This window comes from Hippocampus guttulatus, chromosome 6 (assembly GCF_054856545.1).
Source record: "Hippocampus guttulatus isolate MCC_2025c chromosome 6, RoL_Hgut_1.0, whole genome shotgun sequence".
NCBI lineage: Eukaryota > Metazoa > Chordata > Actinopteri > Syngnathiformes > Syngnathidae > Hippocampus > Hippocampus guttulatus.
In genome coordinates, this window is record NC_141266.1 from 11,319,627 (window position 1) to 11,326,257 (window position 6,631).

Genomic DNA, 6,631 nt, shown 5'->3' on the forward strand with positions numbered 1-6,631 from the left:
TATTATGCTCCTTTCTTCTCTTAAATTATCAATTCGCACGTCATGCATGTCCTCAATAGAGTCTCGAAGAGTCTGAAGAGCTTTGCTGACTTCAGGCAGGATACAACCTGGACTGGGTACTGGTCAATTGCAGGCATAAATGAATTCACATTCACACCTACAGATAATTTAGAATCTTCAATTAACCAAAGAAGTATCTTTTGGAATGTGGGAGGAAGCTCGAGCACGTTGAGAAAACACTTAAACCTGCAAACTACATAGGAGGGCCTGAGCAGACCTTGAAACTGTCAACTGTGAAGCTCTTATATTATATTACAGTAGATTGTATTGCATTTAATTGTGTCGTATTGTAGATAATACTGATCCTTTCAATAGCAGATCTTTAAGCTTTTATGATGATTCCCAAATCAAAATCAATTCATACATTAGATACTTCAGTCATTCAGACGTGAATGTACAACATATTACTCGAAACAAGTGTTTTAATCAAATGGTAACTAAAGAACAAGATTACAAACTTGTTTCCAAAAGTCTAAAACAGTAGGCATTCCGAAATGTAACTTGAAGCCAACTGTATTCAATTTAATTCTTTGCACTTCACTGGATTCCTTGAAAAGAAGTTGTGAAACCACATACTGTATTTTGATTGACCTTTTCCTTCCACAAAATATTTGTGTGCAATTAAATTTATTGATTGATTTATTTTAGTTCATTTTCTTGTGTGCTCCATACAAAATATGTATTTTATGAAAAAGTGGAAAGGATTTTGATATTTATATCTATTTTTTTTAAATATATTGCAATACATTTACAGTTGAATGGTTTACAGTTGAAAGATGGCCCGCATATCATGAAAATCTGCGTAATATTAATGCCGATTGTGTATAGTTATGTGTCATGATTTTACCCATCCGGCCCACTTGGGAATAGATTTTCTTCCATGTGGCCCCTGAACTAAAATGAGTTTGACACACTTGCTCTATGTCGCTTTCATAACGAGTAAGTGAAGATTATAGTTCAATAAACATGCAAAACAGCCTTATGACATTTACAATACTGAGTACAAAATAAAAATACACCTTACCAGCTTGCAGTTGCAATGAGCAGAGGCGACAGTTCCACTGCTTGTTAGCACAAGCCAGGGACAATGAGGGTCCTCAGTCACCCTCCTGAGGGGTTTTACATCAGCTTTCAAGATGAAAGCATCTGACTATGTTTGAAGATGGGTTACTGTCTGTACCCAACTAGAGACAAAGTGTGAGAGTAGGACTGCAGTGAGCTCCTTCATTGCATCTTTGGTGAATGAATGAATGAATGTCACATGGATGAGGCAGCCACCCCCCCACCACCTCTATTTGGTGGGCGGGCGCTGGGCGGCCAAGGTAAGATAAGAGTAGTGAAAATGTTGGACAGGTTAGGCCTTCTTCTGCATTCCGGCAGAAAAGGCTCTACAGCTGTGTACGCGATCTTTTTACATAAAGGAGCTCAACCGAAAATAGAACATTTTCTGCTCATTCCTATTGTATTAGCATAGCGAGCGTTAAAGAAAAGAGAACTGGGAAAAGGTTCCATCAGAACCTTTCAATTGGTGCTGAAACCCATGAACCTTTCACAGGCAAAATTAATTAATTTTTATACTTCGACAGGCAACTTTTTAAATGTTTGTTTGTTTTTTCTTCCATGTTCATAAAGTTTGTTTTTATCTTTAACGATACAGTATTTATCTTTTAATATGAACAGATTTTGGTCATATTACAAATAATTACAAATTTGTCAGGCTGTAATATTTTAACATGTCAAATAGAAATGGGCGTTGTGCGCAGTTGTGGGATAGGACGTAACAAACCAATCCGAACGGATTCCCTCATTTGCATTCAAATCAGGGTGGTCAAAGAAGATGCAAAGTTTGGGGAAGTAGAAATAGACCCGCTGGGGTCCGTGCATGACATTAGCGTGCGCAAAGTGAGTTTATCCAGGTTAATTACAATATCTCTCTTTGAAGATGATGTAAACGGCCATGCGTATGACGTGGGCAGTTGCAACCTGCCTTGCCCCCACAATGGTGTATCTGTGTGTCCCCTGAGCTAGGCACCATTCCTTCATGCACCAGCTCTGTCTCATCTCTCCTTGCCTGCATGCCTGCATGGATGTGATTTGGTTCTATTAGTGTGATGTGCAACAGAAAATACATAAACAGCAAAGTGGATATTGAATTCCCCTTTAGGGATTAAAGTCAGTCTAATCATGCAAACGTAGAAGAGGAAACCCCTGCCTGAGCTGTCACCTTGTCAGGGTGGAGAAGCTTGTGTGTCCCAATGAACTGAGCTAAGTTCTCTGCGGCTTTATGCCCCTGGCAGGGTCACCTATGGCAAACAGGTCCTAGGTGAGATACCAGTTCATGCATTCCTCAAAGACTCGTTATGATGATGGCTGAAGACGGGGCAGTCCAATCCCCAGCTTCAGATACTGATTATTAGAACATGGATGGCCACTTCTTTGACAGGGAATGAGCCTGAGCTGGTGTGTGAAGTTGAGCAGCTCCGATTATATATAGTTGGCTCACCTCCATACACAACTTGGTTTCTGGTGCAAATCCTTTTGAGAGGGGTTTGACTCTCTTCCATTCTGGAGTTGCCCATGAAGGGAAGCACCAAGCAGGTGTGAGCATACTCATATCACCCTCAGCTCGGTGGCTGTACTTTGGAAGGATGGAAGGGTAGCCTCACTCTACCCACTCTTCTTGGAGTCGTTGGACTGTGGTGCTGTGGAGTGCTCCTGCGGGGAAACTTCAATGCTCATTTGGGCAATGACAGTGAGACCTGAAAGGGTGAGATTGTGGGGATTGACTACTATCTTAATTGTAAGCGTATACATGTTATCGTGTGTATAAACTAATTAATTAGTTTGCTGTAATTTGCTTAACTGTTAAATGACTATTAGGTATTGATGAGGTTTTCCCTAATTATTTTGGCATTTAATCATCCATCCATCCATTCCCAAATGACTGGTAAGAGGTGGGTGAACCCTGACCTGGCCGCTAGCCAATTGCAGGGCGTATTGAGACAAACAACCTTTCATGGTCACATTCACACCTCTAGACAATTAATTAATTAATGGATTAACTACCATGCATGTTTTTGGAATGTAGGAGGAAACAGGAGTAACCAGAGAAAACCCACACATGCACAGGTGAACATAAGGCTGGGGTGCGAACCAGTGGACCACTATGCCGCTGATTCACACTGGCGTCAGGCACAATAATTGTCCCTTCAAAATAATTACCTTTCAGAAGACAAAGAAAAAGATTAAATTAATCAAATTTTGACATGACATTTGATCTCAAACACTGCACATACTATGAAAACATAAAAGAATCTTCATTTACTGTATGTACTATGTAAGTGTCCAGTCCAGCTAAGATGCTCTTTTGTACAGCAAGTCTGTTACTACCAGAACTGACCACAATTGATTGTAATTGATTAGGGCTCGGGTGAAGGTTGTGCACATCACGGCCCCCCTAATTTCTCGGTTTGCCCACATGATGTTTGCAAGCCAAGCCGTTGGGCAATGTGATGTCATGACAAGGCAAAAGGGCAACCCCCTGAAATGGATTAAATGCCCCCTCACACACACACATACAGGAATTACGTTCTGAACTACAACAGCAATAAGTGAAATCCACGATATAGAAATAATCTGGCGAAATACTCCGGTCTGTGGGCCACTCCAGACCGTGCCGCACAGATATAGGCTACTTTAAAAAAAAAAAGTATTACAATGCGGAAGCAGTGTATATGTGCCCTAAATGTTGGTAATCACCATGGCAGGAATGGAATGGATGGTTTCTTCTCCATGAAATATCAGTCGGACAATGAAGTGGGCCGATGTCATCACATATCATCCTCTCGTGCGCGCGCACACACGCACGCACACACACACACACACACACACACACGCATCATCCCAACCACATTGCAGTCTTACTAATACTATTACTTGAGATCATAGTGGATGTATGAATATAAGATGGCGCCCGAGTAGGCAGCCTTCGGCAAGTGCTCTTCAAAAGCCCTGCTTTTTTGCTCTTTTTTTGTTGTTTTTGTCTTTTGTTTTGTCACATGTTGTTTGTTGTTTCATCGTGTGGACCTGATATGGACTGTTTTCAGCGTTTTTTTGGCCACGACATTCGTCAAAGGAGAAGTATCTGTGCTTGGTGGTTGCGCCTTCTCGGCAGCACGCCTGTACCAGCACAGATTTTGTTTGGGAGGAATCTCGGCGCCATTGACTGTCGGTGCTGGACAGACCTGGGGCGCTTGTGTTTTTTGCGCCTGTAAGGGGCAGCATTTGTCACAATCCCGTTTTGTAAAGTGGAGATGTCGGCACTGTTGGACAGTCGGTGTTGGTGCGGCTGGATGGATGGCTGCTGAAGTTGAGGATGAGGAGAGAGGAGCGTTGGCGCAGAGCGCCGGTGCGTATTTGGAACCGAGAGTCGCCGCTTGGAATTGAAATGGATTTCCATGGGACAGGAGAAGTGAACCAATCTCTTTTTTCGTCAATGGATGCTACAGCTTCTTGTTGACTTTGAAACTTAGCTTGTAGCCGACGTGTGCACATTTTGAGCATGACGTCTCTGATCCACTGGTTAAAGGACACTTTGATTCTCTCCTCTTTCATCTCAAACTGCTTCAAACAACAAAGCGTGTGACGGAAAAGTGGTTAGGACTGCACGACTGTCCGTGTTTTATGTAATGTGTTGTGTTTATTATTTCACTTTATGTTAACTGTTTTGTTAAGCGCTTTGTTACAGCTGCCGCTGTTGTGAAAGCGCTGTATAAATTAGCATGTATTGTATTGTATTGTAATATATATCCATCCATCCATTTTCCGAACCGCTTTATCCTCACAAGGGTAGTGGGGCATGCTGGAGCCTATGCCAGCTGTCCTCAGGCAGGGGACACCCTGAACTGGTTGATGAATATGTATGTATTAATAAATATTTCTTGAAAGAACAATGAACACTTTGAACACTACATCAAAAGCACAGCTCTTTCTGAGTCACGTTAACAGACCTCAAACTGCATTGCGCACTTTGTGTTCCGCACCTCTGGGAATTCTGTGTGCGTGGGTGCAGTGGCGGTACTAGCTTGGATGGATTCTTTTGTTTATAGAAAGTTAACAAAGCCCTACTTTGATATTAAGTGGGTTGCTGTTGTTGTCCAAAAACTTCACAGGGCCTTGAAGTACAGAGTGTGCTTTTTTTTTTGGTCAGCTTGCTTTCGTTTGTCTTGGCAAGTGCACAACCTCATTTTCCAATTAAAACACTGAGATGTTGATAATGAAGCAGTAAGAACTCCATGTTGTTGGCATTTTAGTTAATGTACCATTTAGCCAGAGAAGTCCAGGGAATGTGCTTAGTATCTTTTGTTTCCAAACACAAATTTTTACTTGTTTGGTAAGACGAACATGAAAGAAAAAATAGGGTTGTCATCAATTTTGGTACTTGAAAGCAAATGCATTATTTTGCTGAAAGGAGAAATGATCAGAAAAGGACTCACTTTTTGCAGCATGGTTAAAAACAGAACATAAATGTTTTGTGTAAACACATTAAAACTTTTTAGTGAATATGCTGTTTTGTCTCCTCCTGTGAGTCTGATGTGAAATGTGAGCGAGTAAAGTCTATTTTGTGATACATTGGACAAACTGGCAGCCCTCATTTTCTTAAGTAACATGTTAAACCCTTCCCACCACCTCTTGTTTTTCCCCCTTCTTTTTGTAATGGAGGGGGATTTCCTGTCATAATAATAATAATAACAATGCATTCAATCTATTTCTGTAAAGATTCATATAGACTGATGCCCAATGTTGTCATATTTATGAATGAAATATGATGTCTACCACACATACTGCATTCACGGATGTCCGAGTCTGCCTCCTTTTGATTACATTTAATCCAAATTACCGGTACATGACCTGGAACAATACTTCAAAGTGGTCCAATTCTGTAACGAGCACACAAAGCCTTGTGGATATGTCAGTTATTGCACTCCAGCGCAGGCACACTGTTTACAAATATAGAGCAGCAAGTGCCTGATTGCTTCTTCAAGATACTTCTGCGTTAAACACCCATCCATTATCCGATCTGCTTATCCTTACGAGGGTCACGCGCATGATTTTGTCACCCTTATTTTGTCAGACAAGATTGGTCATTGCCTTTCTGTCAGCGTTTAAGATTGAGTTGCTCAATAACACATCAGAATATCAAGCTTTCTTTCATGCCTTCTGCATCCAGCCCTGCTCACCATTCTGACTATTTTTGTTTTCTGCATCCAGCCTGGCTCCCTGTTGTTACTTTGTATACTTGTATTAGGGTTAACATCTTATAGCTTGATGTATGTATCTTTATGAAGCTATTGTTTTTAATATAGTACATCATGGTACTTTTTTTTTTTTTTTGATTCACCGGAAATATTTAGAGTGTTTGCACAAAGTACCGGAGGCAGATCGATCGCTACGCTTAAAACCAGCATGAATTATACTCTTTTACTGAGTCTCAGATTGGAAAGAAAATCGGTGGTCTCAAACATCTCAACATGGAACATCGCCTGATGCAATTGGAGTGCAAAGTCGCACT